The sequence below is a fragment of the Pseudophryne corroboree genome, chromosome 6 (genome assembly GCF_028390025.1).
Source record: "Pseudophryne corroboree isolate aPseCor3 chromosome 6, aPseCor3.hap2, whole genome shotgun sequence".
Taxonomy (NCBI): domain Eukaryota; kingdom Metazoa; phylum Chordata; class Amphibia; order Anura; family Myobatrachidae; genus Pseudophryne; species Pseudophryne corroboree.
The window spans coordinates 96,861,174-96,874,303 of NC_086449.1; the positions used below are offsets into that span (position 1 = coordinate 96,861,174).

Below are 13,130 nucleotides of genomic sequence, written 5' to 3' on the forward strand. Positions count from 1 at the left end.
GGTTAGTACTCTGCGTTGTGGCCGCAGCAACCCTGGTTCGAATCCGGGTGACGGCATTTTCATTTTATTTCTCACACATCCATTTCTTTACAATATTGAAGGTAAGGACAATTGAAGAAACTAAGCAGATTCTTTGAATGTGCTTGCACAATTTGTCTTTACTGCTTATTGTGAAGCTATCTTTCCATACTTTGAATCATTTCTTGATCATTTCTTTGTGAATCACTTTCTTGAAATCTGGAAAGCTGACATAAATTCCTGAATACAGGAAACTCAAATGAATGGACTCTGAGCAAGTTCATCACAGGCTGAAAAGATTATTTTGTAGTCACAAAGAAAATTGTTTGTGAGATGTTTATGGGAAATAAGCCCTGCAGCAAGTGTACAGTCAACTCTGAAAATTTGATTCTGTATATACTTCAACAACCATCAAAGCTTGAAACAGGTTCAAAAACATGATGAACACTCCAAAGTGGTATAAGACAGCTGGGCCAGTGGCGCAATGGATAACGCGTCTGACTACGGATCAGAAGATTGTAGGTTCGACTCCTACCTGGCTCGTTTAAGTTGTCGTGATCGTATAGTGGTTAGTACTCTGCGTTGTGGCCGCAGCAACCCCGGTTCGAATCTGGGTCACGGCATTTTCATTTTATTTCTCACACATCCATTTCTTTACAATATTGAAGGTAAGGACAATTGAAGAAACTAAGCAGATTCTTTGAATGTGCTTGCACAATTTGTCTTTACTGCTTATTGTGAAGCTATCTTTCCATACTTTGAATCATTTCTTTGTGAATCATTTTCTTGAAATCTGGAAAGCTGACATAAATTCCTGAATACAGGAAACTCAAATGAATGGACTCTGAGCAAGTTCATCACAGGCTGAAAAGATCATTTTGCAGTCACAAAAAAAATTGTTTGTGAGATGTTTATGGGAAATAAGCCCTGCAGCAAGTGTACAGTCAACTCTCAAAATTTGATTCTGTATATACTTCAATAACCATCAAAGCTTGAAACAGGTTCAAAAACAGGATGAACACTCCAAGTGGCATAAGACAGCTGGGCCAGTGGAGCAATGAATAACGCGTCTGACTACGGATCAGCAGATTGTATGTTCGACTCCTACCTGGCTCGTTTAAGTTGCCGTGATCGTATAGTGGTTAGTACTCTGCGTTGTGGCCGCAGCAACCCAGGTTCGAATCCGGGTGATGGCATTTTAATTTTATTTCTCACACATCCATTTCTTTACAATATTGAAGGTAAGGACAATTGAAGAAACTAAGCAGATTCTTTGAATGTGCTTGCACAATTTGTCTTTACTGCTTATTGTGAAGCTATCTTTCCATACTTTGAATCATTTCTTGATCATTTCTTTGTGAATCGTTTTCTTGAAATCTGGAAAGCTGACATAAATTCCTGAATACAGGAAACTCAAATGAATGGACTCTGAGCAAGTTCATCACAGGATGAAAAGATTATTTTGCAGTCACAAAGAAAATTGTTTGTGAGATGTTTATGGGAAATAAGCCCTGCAGCAAGTGTACAGTCAACTCTAAAAATTTGATTCTGTATATACTTCAACAACCATCAAAGCTTGAAACAGGTTCAAAAACATGATGAACACTCCAAAGTGATATAAGACACCTGGGCCAGTGGCGCAATGGATAACGCGTCTGACTATGGATCAGAAGATTGTAGGTTCGACTCCTACCTGGCTCGTTTAAGTTGCCGTGATCGTATAGTGGTTAGTACTCTGCGTTGTAGCCGCAGCAACCCTGGTTCGAAGCAGTGTCACGGCATTTTCATTTTATTTCTCACACATCCATTTCTTTACAATATTGAAGGTAAGGACAATTGAAGAAACTAAGCAGATTCTTTGAATGTGCTTGCACAATTTGTCTTTACTGCTTATTGTGAAGCTATCTTTCCATACTTTGAATCATTTCTTTGTGAATCATTTTCTTGAAATCTGGAAAGCTGACATAAATTCCTGAATACAGGAAACTCAAATGAATAGACTCTGAGCAAGTTCATCACAGGCTGAAAAGATCATTTTGCAGTCACAAAAAAAATTGTTTGTGAGATGTTTATGGGAAATAAGCCCTGCAGCAAGTGTACAGTCAACTCTCAAAATTTGATTCTGTATATACTTCAATAACCATCAAAGCTTGAAACAGGTTCAAAAACATGATGAACACTCCAAAGTGGCATAAGACAGCTGGGCCAGTGGCGCAATGGATAACGCATCTTACTACGGATCAGAAGATTGTAGGTTCGACTCCTACCTGGCTCGTTTAAGTTGCCGTGATCGTATAGTGGTTAGTACTCTGCGTTGTGGCTGCAGCAACCCTGGTTCGAAGCTGTGTCACGGCATTTTCATTTTATTTCTCACATCCATTTCTTTACAATATTGAAGGTAAGGACAATTGAAGAAACTAAGCAGATTCTTTGAATGTGCTTGCACAATTTGTCTTTACTGCTTATTGTGAAGCTATCTTTCCATACTTTGAATCATTTCTTTGTGAATCATTTTCTTGAAATCTGGAAAGCTGACATAAATTCCTGAATACAGGAAACTCAAATGAATGGACTCTGAGCAAGTTCATCACAGGCTGAAAAGATCATTTTGCAGTCACAAAAAAAATTGTTTGTGAGATGTTTATGGGAAATAAGCCCTGCAGCAAGTGTACAGTCAACTCTCAAAATTTGATTCTGTATATACTTCAATAACCATCAAAGCTTGAAACAGGTTCAAAAACAGGATGAACACTCCAAGTGGCATAAGACAGCTGGGCCAGTGGCGCAATGAATAACGCGTCTGACTACGGATCAGCAGATTGTATGTTCGACTCCTACCTGGCTCGTTTAAGTTGCCGTGATCGTATAGTGGTTAGTACTCTGTGTTGTGGCCGCAGCAACCCAGGTTCGAATCCGGGTGATGGCATTTTAATTTTATTTCTCACACATCCATTTCTTTACAATATTGAAGGTAAGGACAATTGAAGAAACTAAGCAGATTCTTTGAATGTGCTTGCACAATTTGTCTTTACTGCTTATTGTGAAGCTATCTTTCCATACTTTGAATCATTTCTTGATCATTTCTTTGTGAATCGTTTTCTTGAAATCTGGAAAGCTGACATAAATTCCTGAATACAGGAAACTCAAATGAATGGACTCTGAGCAAGTTCATCACAGGATGAAAAGATTATTTTGCAGTCACAAAGAAAATTGTTTGTGAGATGTTTATGGGAAATAAGCCCTGCAGCAAGTGTACAGTCAACTCTAAAAATTTGATTCTGTATATACTTCAACAACCATCAAAGCTTGAAACAGGTTCAAAAACATGATGAACACTCCAAAGTGATATAAGACACCTGGGCCAGTGGCGCAATGGATAACGCGTCTGACTATGGATCAGAAGATTGTAGGTTCGACTCCTACCTGGCTCGTTTAAGTTGCCGTGATCGTATAGTGGTTAGTACTCTGCGTTGTAGCCGCAGCAACCCTGGTTCGAAGCAGTGTCACGGCATTTTCATTTTATTTCTCACACATCCATTTCTTTACAATATTGAAGGTAAGGACAATTGAAGAAACTAAGCAGATTCTTTGAATGTGCTTGCACAATTTGTCTTTACTGCTTATTGTGAAGCTATCTTTCCATACTTTGAATCATTTCTTTGTGAATCATTTTCTTGAAATCTGGAAAGCTGACATAAATTCCTGAATACAGGAAACTCAAATGAATAGACTCTGAGCAAGTTCATCACAGGCTGAAAAGATCATTTTGCAGTCACAAAAAAAATTGTTTGTGAGATGTTTATGGGAAATAAGCCCTGCAGCAAGTGTACAGTCAACTCTCAAAATTTGATTCTGTATATACTTCAATAACCATCAAAGCTTGAAACAGGTTCAAAAACATGATGAACACTCCAAAGTGGCATAAGACAGCTGGGCCAGTGGCGCAATGGATAACGCATCTTACTACGGATCAGAAGATTGTAGGTTCGACTCCTACCTGGCTCGTTTAAGTTGCCGTGATCGTATAGTGGTTAGTACTCTGCGTTGTGGCTGCAGCAACCCTGGTTCGAAGCTGTGTCACGGCATTTTCATTTTATTTCTCACATCCATTTCTTTACAATATTGAAGGTAAGGACAATTGAAGAAACTAAGCAGATTCTTTGAATGTGCTTGCACAATTTGTCTTTACTGCTTATTGTGAAGCTATCTTTCCATACTTTGAATCATTTCTTTGTGAATAATTTTCTTGAAATCTGGAAAGCTGACATAAATTCCTGAATACAGGAAACTCAAATGAATGGACTCTGAGCAAGTTCATCACAGGCTGAAAAGATCATTGTCAGGAATCGACTTACCAGGCTGACATCCGTCCGCCGCTGCGGACTCCGTCCTGGCTCCCTGCGGTCACCTGTCACCTATGCCCCTGCCATGGGACATCATCAAGGGCCTGGGAACACTCCTGAGACAGCGGGCGTGTAGCGCGCCGCGTCCCCGCTAGGCCGCGGCGTGGGCGCCGCCATGACAGTCTGCAAACAGCCAGTATACTGCGGCCAATCCGGTGCTTGGCCGCACCCACTTTCCTTCACTCACCCAATCCCTGTGCACCATGGGGTACATAAGAGACTGCAGGATCAGTCTGCAGGCATCCTGGACTTTGTGTCACTCCAGCGACCCATGTGAAAGGATCTGTTCCTGTTCCTCCTGTGTTCCTGGTTCTCTGTTAAGAACTTGTACTCCTGGTTACTCTGCACAGCTCCGTGGAACTTCAAGGCCCAGCAATACCTGCAACCTGCAAACAAGGCTTCACACTCATCACCACCTTGTGTGCTTCAGCCTGCAGTTGAAGACTGACTCCAGGTGTGTTTCATTCCTCCACCTGTGATACAGCTTGCTGCTGCCAGTGCCTCATCACCTGCACTGTGAAGTCAGACTCCTGCCTCTGCTCAGGTTTGCCATTTCCACCTTGCTGCCTAAGTTTCCTGTGTTAAAACCTGCACTGGTTTCCAAACCAGAACCATTTCACAAGCACTTGTTCTTCTGTTTATATTTTACCGGATATTATTTTCTCAAGTCATCTGTCATCCATTGCCATAGACTTTCAGTTATCATACTGAGTGATTGACTTTATTCATCTGTTATTATTGTTTCTGCTACCATTCTGTATTATATCATCTGCCAAATAAAATACCATTGCGCTCATGCGCAGGAACGTTATCCAGCCTCCTCGTTTTCTCCCATCTACCTCCACTGACCCACTAGCGCCCCCTCCGGGGACACAGCCCAAACACAATCTGACAGTAAGTCCAGGATCGATGGACTCGGATGGTGGACGGAGTGTGGGGTCAGAGGCCTTGCAAAATCTGGTCTCCCGTCTGGATGGTCAAGAGGTTGCGCAGCAGCAGATGCTTCAATTCCTGCAAGGGATGTCCTCCCGATTAGATACACTACAGCAATCCCTGCCTAGTGTACTCTCTCCTACTGTTCCTGTTACTCCAGCACCTGCCAGTGCTGTGAGTTCTTCTATGCCGGCTGCATCAGCTCCAGTGTCACGTCTGCACCTGCCCGTGCCGAGCAAGTATGATGGCAGTCCAAAGTTATGTCGCGGGTTTCTCAACCAATGTGAAATACAGTTTGAGTTATTGCCACATAATTTCCCCACGCCAAGATCCAAGGTTGCCTACATCATCTCCTTACTCTCTGGATCTGCTCTGAGTTGGGTGTCTCCTCTGTGGGAACGTGCTGACCCTCTGATTAACAACTACACAGACTTCGTGTCAACCTTCAGACGGATCTTTGACGAGCCTGGTCGTGCAACATCAGCTTCGGCAGACCTGATCCAACTTCGTCAAGGTACCCGAAGCATGGGACAATATGTCATCCAGTTCCAGACGTTGGCTGCAGAAATTCAGTGGAACAACCAAGCTCTGGTAGCAGCTTTCTGGCACGGACTCTCGGATCGGATCAAGGATGAACTGGCGACCCGTGACATTCCTGTTCAACTGTCTGATTTGATCTCCCTGTGCATTAAGTTGGACTCTCGCATCCGCGAACGCAATAATGAACGCGCTCGGAGTGAGCCACGCAGATTAAGGTTCATACCTTCTGTACAGTTCCAGTCTCCCTCTTCTGACGAGCCTATGCAGATAAATAGGTCCCGCCTAACTCCTGAAGAGCGGGCAAGAAGAATACGTGAGAGACTTTGCCTATACTGTGCTGCTGCGGGCCATCAGATTAACTCCTGCACGGTGCGTTCGGGAAACGCCAGATCCTAACTTGTAAGGGAGGAGTCAAGTTAGGATCTTTCAGTCAAGCTCCTTCTCAACAAGACCTCATCCTTCCAGTGACGCTAGAGACTCCAGTTGGGCTCCAGTCTGCGTCAGCATTAGTGGACTGCGGTGCTGCAGGAAACTTTATCACCCAAGCTGCGGTAAATAAATTTTGCCTATCTACCTGTGAACTTTCTTGTCCAGTTTACATTACTGCTGTGGATGGTAGTCGAATCTCCAAGGGGAACATTTCTCATCAAACTGCCCCAGTGGTTCTGGGAGTTGGATTTCTCCATTCTGAACTGATTAAGTTCCTGGTCATCCCTCAAGCCACCCAGGAGTTTGTCTTGGGCATGCCCTGGCTCCAGCTACATAATCCACAGTTTGACTGGTCAACGTTGCAGCTTACCTCATGGGGTTCACATTGTCATCAATCCTGCTTAGCCCAAGTGTGTCCCATAAAGTCTACCGAAGTTAAGACACAGTCAAGTCTCCCAGCAGCTTATCAAGACTTCTCAGACGTCTTCTGTGAAAAGGCTGCTGATATCCTGCCGCCCCATAGGGAATGGGATTGTCCCATCGATCTCCTTCCTGGCAAGAAGCCACCTAGGGGGCGCACCTACCCGTTGTCTGTTCCTGAAACTGAGGCGATGAGTGTTTACATCAGAGAGAATCTTCAGAAGGGATTCATCCGTCCGTCATCATCACCCGCTGGTGCAGGTTTCTTCTTTGTTAAAAAGAAGGATGGAGGACTGCGTCCATGCATTGACTATCGGGGTCTCAATGACATTACCATCAAGAATAGTTATCCATTACCACTCATTACCGAATTATTTGACAGAGTTAAAGGAGCCCGCATCTTCACCAAGTTAGATCTCCGCGGTGCCTATAATCTCATCAGAATCCGGAGTGGTGACGAGTGGAAGACAGCTTTCAACACTCGAGATGGCCATTATGAATACCTGGTAATGCCATTTGGGTTGAGTAATGCTCCAGCAGTGTTCCAACACTTTGTGAACGAAATCTTTCGTGATGTCCTGTATAAGTACCTCGTTGTTTACTTAGATGATATCCTTATCTTCTCCCAAGACCTTCCATCTCATCGTCTACAAGTCTGTGAAGTTCTCCGACGTCTTCGTGAGAACCGGCTCTACGGGAAACTATCTAAATGCACCTTTGAAGTTCCCTCTATACCCTTCCTGGGTTATATAATTTCCGGATCGGATCTTCAGATGGACCCGACAAAATTGGAAGCTATTGCCAATTGGTCCATTCCAAATTCTCTCAAGTCTATCCAGCGATTCCTGGGTTTCGCCAACTACTATAGAAAATTTATTCGAGGATTCTCCACTCTCATCGCTCCTATTACCAACCTGACTCGGAAAGGGGCAGACCATTCCAACTGGTCAGAAGAAGCCTTGGCAGCCTTCCAGAAGATCAAGCTAGCCTTTATGTCTGCTCCAGTGCTGTCTCAGCCAGATGTCAACAGACCGTTCGAGTTGGAGGTAGATGCCTCTACAGTTGGGGTTGGAGCTGTTCTCTCCCAGAAGGGATCCGATGGGAAAGTCCACCCTTGTGGATTTTATTCTCGCAAGTTTCTTCCTGCAGAAGCTAACTACTCCGTGGGAGATCAAGAACTACTGGCGATCAAGCTGGCTCTCGAGGAATGGAGATATCTCCTAGAAGGGGCCAAACATCCGTTTAACATCTACACGGATCATAAGAACCTGCTATATTTAAAGGCAGCTCAGTGCCTTAACCCTCGCCAGTCCAGGTGGGCTATGTTTTTCTCACGTTTTAATTTCAAGCTTCATTTCCGCCCAGGTTCGCAGAATGTGAAAGCCGACGCGTTATCCCGATCCATGGAATCTGAAGAAGGAACATCTGACTCAGTGCCACATTCCATCTTGAGTCCCGTGGTTTTCGCTGCATCTCAAGTCTCCCCAGCTCCTCCTCCTGGTAAGACTTTTGTTTCCCCAGAACTCCGTCCCAAGTTGCTATCTTGGGCCCATCAATCCAAGTTCACTGGTCATCCTGGTGTCCTGAAGACCTTCAAGTTCCTTTCTGCGACATATTGGTGGCCAAAGATGAAAATGGACATCCAGGATTTCGTGGCATCCTGTCCTAAATGTGTGCAGCACAAGACTCCTCGTCAGTCTCCAGCAGGTCAGTTACAACCATTGTCTGTCCCTAGTCGTCCCTGGTCACACCTGTCCATGGATTTTATCACCGACCTTCCTCCTTCTCAAGGACATAATACCATTTGGGTTGTAGTGGACAGATTCACCAAGATGGCTCATTTTGTTCCTCTCCAGGGTCTCCCTTCTGCCCCGAAACTTGCCCAAATCTTCCTACGGGAGATTTTCCGCTTACATGGTTTACCCTCAGAAATAATATCTGACCGGGGGGTACAGTTTGTAGCGAGGTTTTGGAGGGCCCTCTGTTCTGCCATGCAGGTCAAACTGAAGTTTTCGTCATCATACCATCCTCAGACGAATGGGCAGACAGAGAGGGTTAATCAAGAACTTGAGACTTTTTTAAGATTTTATGTTTCATCTTCCCAGGATGACTGGTTCGATCTGCTCCCATGGGCCGAGTTTGCCCACAACTTCCGATACCATACTGCTACTGAAACGACACCATTCTTTGCAGTATATGGGCAACATCCCCGTGTACCTGATTTCCAAGAACTCCCTCATATGGATGTTCCTGCTGCCACTACTGCTCTGACTCAGTTTTCATCTATTTGGAGAAAAATTCACGTTTCTCTCAAAAAGGCCTCCAGTCGGTACAAGGTCTTTGCCGACCGCAAGAGACGTGCGGTTCCTCATTTGAAACCTGGGGACAAGGTTTGGCTATCAACCCGTAACCTCCGTCTCAGGGTCCCATCCATGAAGTTTGCACCACGCTTCATTGGTCCTTACCCTGTCGAAAGAGTCATCAACCCAGTGGCCTACAAATTGAAGTTACCATCTTCCCTTCGTATACCTAACGCTTTTCATGTTTCTCTCCTCAGACCTCTAGTCCTAAACCGCTTTCAGAATACTCTTCCAGTAGGTCCCAAGGTTCGAACTCAGCGGGGCGTGGAATTCGAGATCAACAAAATTCTGGACTCCCGTTGCCGGTATGGACGTCTCCAGTACCTGGTCGATTGGTCCGGTTATGGCCCAGAGGAGAGAAGTTGGGTGAATTCGTCCGATGTCCATGCTCCTAGGTTGGTCCGTGTCTTCCACAGCACTCATCCCTCCAAGCCACGTGGGTGTTCGGTGTCCACCCCTAAAGGAGGGGGTACTGTCAGGAATCGACTTACCAGGCTGACATCCGTCCGCCGCTGCGGACTCCGTCCTGGCTCCCTGCGGTCACCTGTCACCTATGCCCCTGCCATGGGACATCATCAAGGGCCTGGGAACACTCCTGAGACAGCGGGCGTGTAGCGCGCCGCGTCCCCGCTAGGCCGCGGCGTGGGCGCCGCCATGACAGTCTGCAAACAGCCAGTATACTGCGGCCAATCCGGTGCTTGGCCGCACCCACTTTCCTTCACTCACCCAATCCCTGTGCACCATGGGGTACATAAGAGACTGCAGGATCAGTCTGCAGGCATCCTGGACTTTGTGTCACTCCAGCGACCCATGTGAAAGGATCTGTTCCTGTTCCTCCTGTGTTCCTGGTTCTCTGTTAAGAACTTGTACTCCTGGTTACTCTGCACAGCTCCGTGGAACTTCAAGGCCCAGCAATACCTGCAACCTGCAAACAAGGCTTCACACTCATCACCACCTTGTGTGCTTCAGCCTGCAGTTGAAGACTGACTCCAGGTGTGTTTCATTCCTCCACCTGTGATACAGCTTGCTGCTGCCAGTGCCTCATCACCTGCACTGTGAAGTCAGACTCCTGCCTCTGCTCAGGTTTGCCATTTCCACCTTGCTGCCTAAGTTTCCTGTGTTAAAACCTGCACTGGTTTCCAAACCAGAACCATTTCACAAGCACTTGTTCTTCTGTTTATATTTTACCGGATATTATTTTCTCAAGTCATCTGTCATCCATTGCCATAGACTTTCAGTTATCATACTGAGTGATTGACTTTATTCATCTGTTATTATTGTTTCTGCTACCATTCTGTATTATATCATCTGCCAAATAAAATACCATTGCGCTCATGCGCAGGAACGTTATCCAGCCTCCTCGTTTTCTCCCATCTACCTCCACTGACCCACTAGCGCCCCCTCCGGGGACACAGCCCAAACACAATCTGACAATCATTTTGCAGTCACAAAAAGAATTGTTTGTGAGATGTTTATGGGAAATAAGCCCTGCAGCAAGTGTACAGTCAACTCTCAAAATTTGATTCTGTATATACTTCAATAACCATCAAAGCTTAAAACAGGTTCAAAAACATGATGAACACTCCAAGTGGCATAAGACAGCTGGGCCAGTGGCGCATTGGATAACGCGTCTGACTACGGATCAGCAGATTGTAGGTTCGACTCCTAGCTGGCTCGTTTAAGTTGCCTTGATCGTATAGTGGTTAGTACTCTGCGTTGTGGCCGCAGCAACCCTGGTTCGAATCTGGGTGACGGCATTTTCATTTTATTTCTCACACATCCATTTCTTTACAATATTGAAGGTAAGGACAATTGAAGAAACTAAGCAGATTCTTTGAATGTGCTTGCACAATTTGTCTTTACTGCTTATTGTGAAGCTATCTTTCCATACTTTGAATCATTTCTTGATCATTTCTTTGTGAATCACTTTCTTGAAATCTGGAAAGCTGACATAAATTCCTGAATACAGGAAACTCAAATGAATGGACTCTGAGCAAGTTCATCACAGGCTGAAAAGATTATTTTGTAGTCACAAAGAAAATTGTTTGTGAGATGTTTATGGGAAATAAGCCCTGCAGCAAGTGTACAGTCAACTCTGAAAATTTGATTCTGTATATACTTCAACAACCATCAAAGCTTGAAACAGGTTCAAAAACATGATGAACACTCCAAAGTGGTATAAGACAGCTGGGCCAGTGGCGCAATGGATAACGCGTCTGACTACGGATCAGAAGATTGTAGGTTCGACTCCTACCTGGCTCGTTTAAGTTGTCGTGATCGTATAGTGGTTAGTACTCTGCGTTGTGGCCGCAGCAACCCCGGTTCGAATCCGGGTCACGGCATTTTCATTTTATTTCTCACACATCCATTTCTTTACAATATTGAAGGTAAGGACAATTGAAGAAACTAAGCAGATTCTTTGAATGTGCTTGCACAATTTGTCTTTACTGCTTATTGTGAAGCTATCTTTCCATACTTTGAATCATTTCTTTGTGAATCATTTTCTTGAAATCTGGAAAGCTGACATAAATTCCTGAATACAGGAAACTCAAATGAATGGACTCTGAGCAAGTTCATCACAGGCTTAAAAGATCATTTTGCAGTCACAAAAAAAATTGTTTGTGAGATGTTTATGGGAAATAAGCCCTGCAGCAAGTGTACAGTCAACTCTCAAAATTTGATTCTGTATATACTTCAATAACCATCAAAGCTTGAAACAGGTTCAAAAACAGGATGAACACTCCAAGTGGTATAAGACAGCTGGGCCAGTGGCGCAATGGATAACGCGTCTGACTACAGATCAGCAGATTGTATGTTCGACTCCTACCTGGCTCGTTTAAGTTGCCGTGATCGTATAGTGGTTAGTACTCTGCGTTGTGGCCGCAGCAACCCCGGTTCGAATCCGGGTCACGGCATTTTCATTTTATTTCTCACACATCCATTTCTTTACAATATTGAAGGTAAGGACAATTGAAGAAACTAAGCAGATTCTTTGAATGTGCTTGCACAATTTGTCTTTACTGCTTATTGTGAAGCTATTTTTCCATACTTTGAATCATTTCTTGATCATTTCTTTGTGAATCGTTTTCTTGAAATCTGGAAAGCTGACATAAATTCCTGAATACAGGAAACTCAAATGAATGGACTCTGAGCAAGTTCATCACAGGCTGAAAAGATTATTTTGCAGTCACAAAGAAAATTGTTTGTGAGATGTTTATGGGAAATAAGCCCTGCAGCAAGTGTACAGTCAACTCTGAAAATTTGATTCTGTATATACTTCAACAACCATCAAAGCTTGATATGGGTTCAAAAACATGATGAACACTCCAAAGTGGTATAAGACAGCTGGGCTAGTGGTGCAATGGATAACGCGTCTGACTACAGATCAGAAGATTGTAGGTTCGATTCCTAGCTGGCTCGTTTAAGTTGCCGTGATCGTATAGTGGTTAGTACTCTGCGTTGTGGCCGCAGCAACCCTGGTTCGAAGCCGTGTCACGGCATTTTCATTTTATTTCTCACACATCCATTTCTTTACAATATTGAAGGTAAGGACAATTGAAGAAACTAAGCAGATTCTTTGAATGTGCTTGCACAATTTGTCTTTACTGCTTATTGTGAAGCTATCTTTCCATACTTTGAATCATTTCTTTGTGAATCATTTTCTTGAAATCTGGAAAGCTGACATAAATTCCTGAATACAGGAAACTCAAATGAATGGACTCTGAGCAAGTTCATCACAGGCTGAAAAGATCATTTTGCAGTCACAAAAAAAATTGTTTGTGAGATGTTTATGGGAAATAAGCCCTGCAGCAAGTGTACAGTCAACTCTCAAAATTTGATTCTGTATATACTTCAATAACCATCAAAGCTTGAAACAGGTTCAAAAACAGGATGAACACTCCAAGTGGCATAAGACAGCTGGGCCAGTGGCGCAATGAATAACGCGTCTGACTACGGATCAGCAGATTGTATGTTCGACTCCTACCTGGCTCGTTTAAGTTGCCGTGATCGTATAGTGGTTAGTACT

The 13,130-nt window shown here is 44.1% G+C and overlaps 8 non-coding genes across 8 annotated transcripts; all 8 read left to right on the forward strand.

The window, feature by feature from the left end:
• The first annotated feature begins 488 nt into the window (after window positions 1–488).
• TRNAR-ACG (transfer RNA arginine (anticodon ACG)) lies at window positions 489–561 on the forward strand. The gene has a single exon. It is a non-coding gene; the product is annotated as a tRNA-Arg (tRNA).
• A 1,085-nt stretch (window positions 562–1,646) lies between these two features.
• On the forward strand, window positions 1,647–1,719 carry TRNAH-AUG (transfer RNA histidin (anticodon AUG)). The gene has a single exon. It is a non-coding gene; the product is annotated as a tRNA-His (tRNA).
• A 501-nt stretch (window positions 1,720–2,220) lies between these two features.
• Window positions 2,221–2,293, forward strand: TRNAR-ACG (transfer RNA arginine (anticodon ACG)). The gene has a single exon. It is a non-coding gene; the product is annotated as a tRNA-Arg (tRNA).
• Window positions 2,294–3,376: 1,083 nt separating this feature from the next.
• Window positions 3,377–3,449, forward strand: TRNAH-AUG (transfer RNA histidin (anticodon AUG)). Its single transcript has one exon. It is a non-coding gene; the product is annotated as a tRNA-His (tRNA).
• A 501-nt stretch (window positions 3,450–3,950) lies between these two features.
• TRNAR-ACG (transfer RNA arginine (anticodon ACG)) lies at window positions 3,951–4,023 on the forward strand. Its single transcript has one exon. It is a non-coding gene; the product is annotated as a tRNA-Arg (tRNA).
• A 7,269-nt stretch (window positions 4,024–11,292) lies between these two features.
• TRNAR-ACG (transfer RNA arginine (anticodon ACG)) lies at window positions 11,293–11,365 on the forward strand. The gene has a single exon. It is a non-coding gene; the product is annotated as a tRNA-Arg (tRNA).
• An 8-nt stretch (window positions 11,366–11,373) lies between these two features.
• TRNAH-GUG (transfer RNA histidin (anticodon GUG)) lies at window positions 11,374–11,445 on the forward strand. Its single transcript has one exon. It is a non-coding gene; the product is annotated as a tRNA-His (tRNA).
• Window positions 11,446–11,946: 501 nt separating this feature from the next.
• Window positions 11,947–12,018, forward strand: TRNAH-GUG (transfer RNA histidin (anticodon GUG)). Its single transcript has one exon. It is a non-coding gene; the product is annotated as a tRNA-His (tRNA).
• Window positions 12,019–13,130: the final 1,112 nt, after the last annotated feature.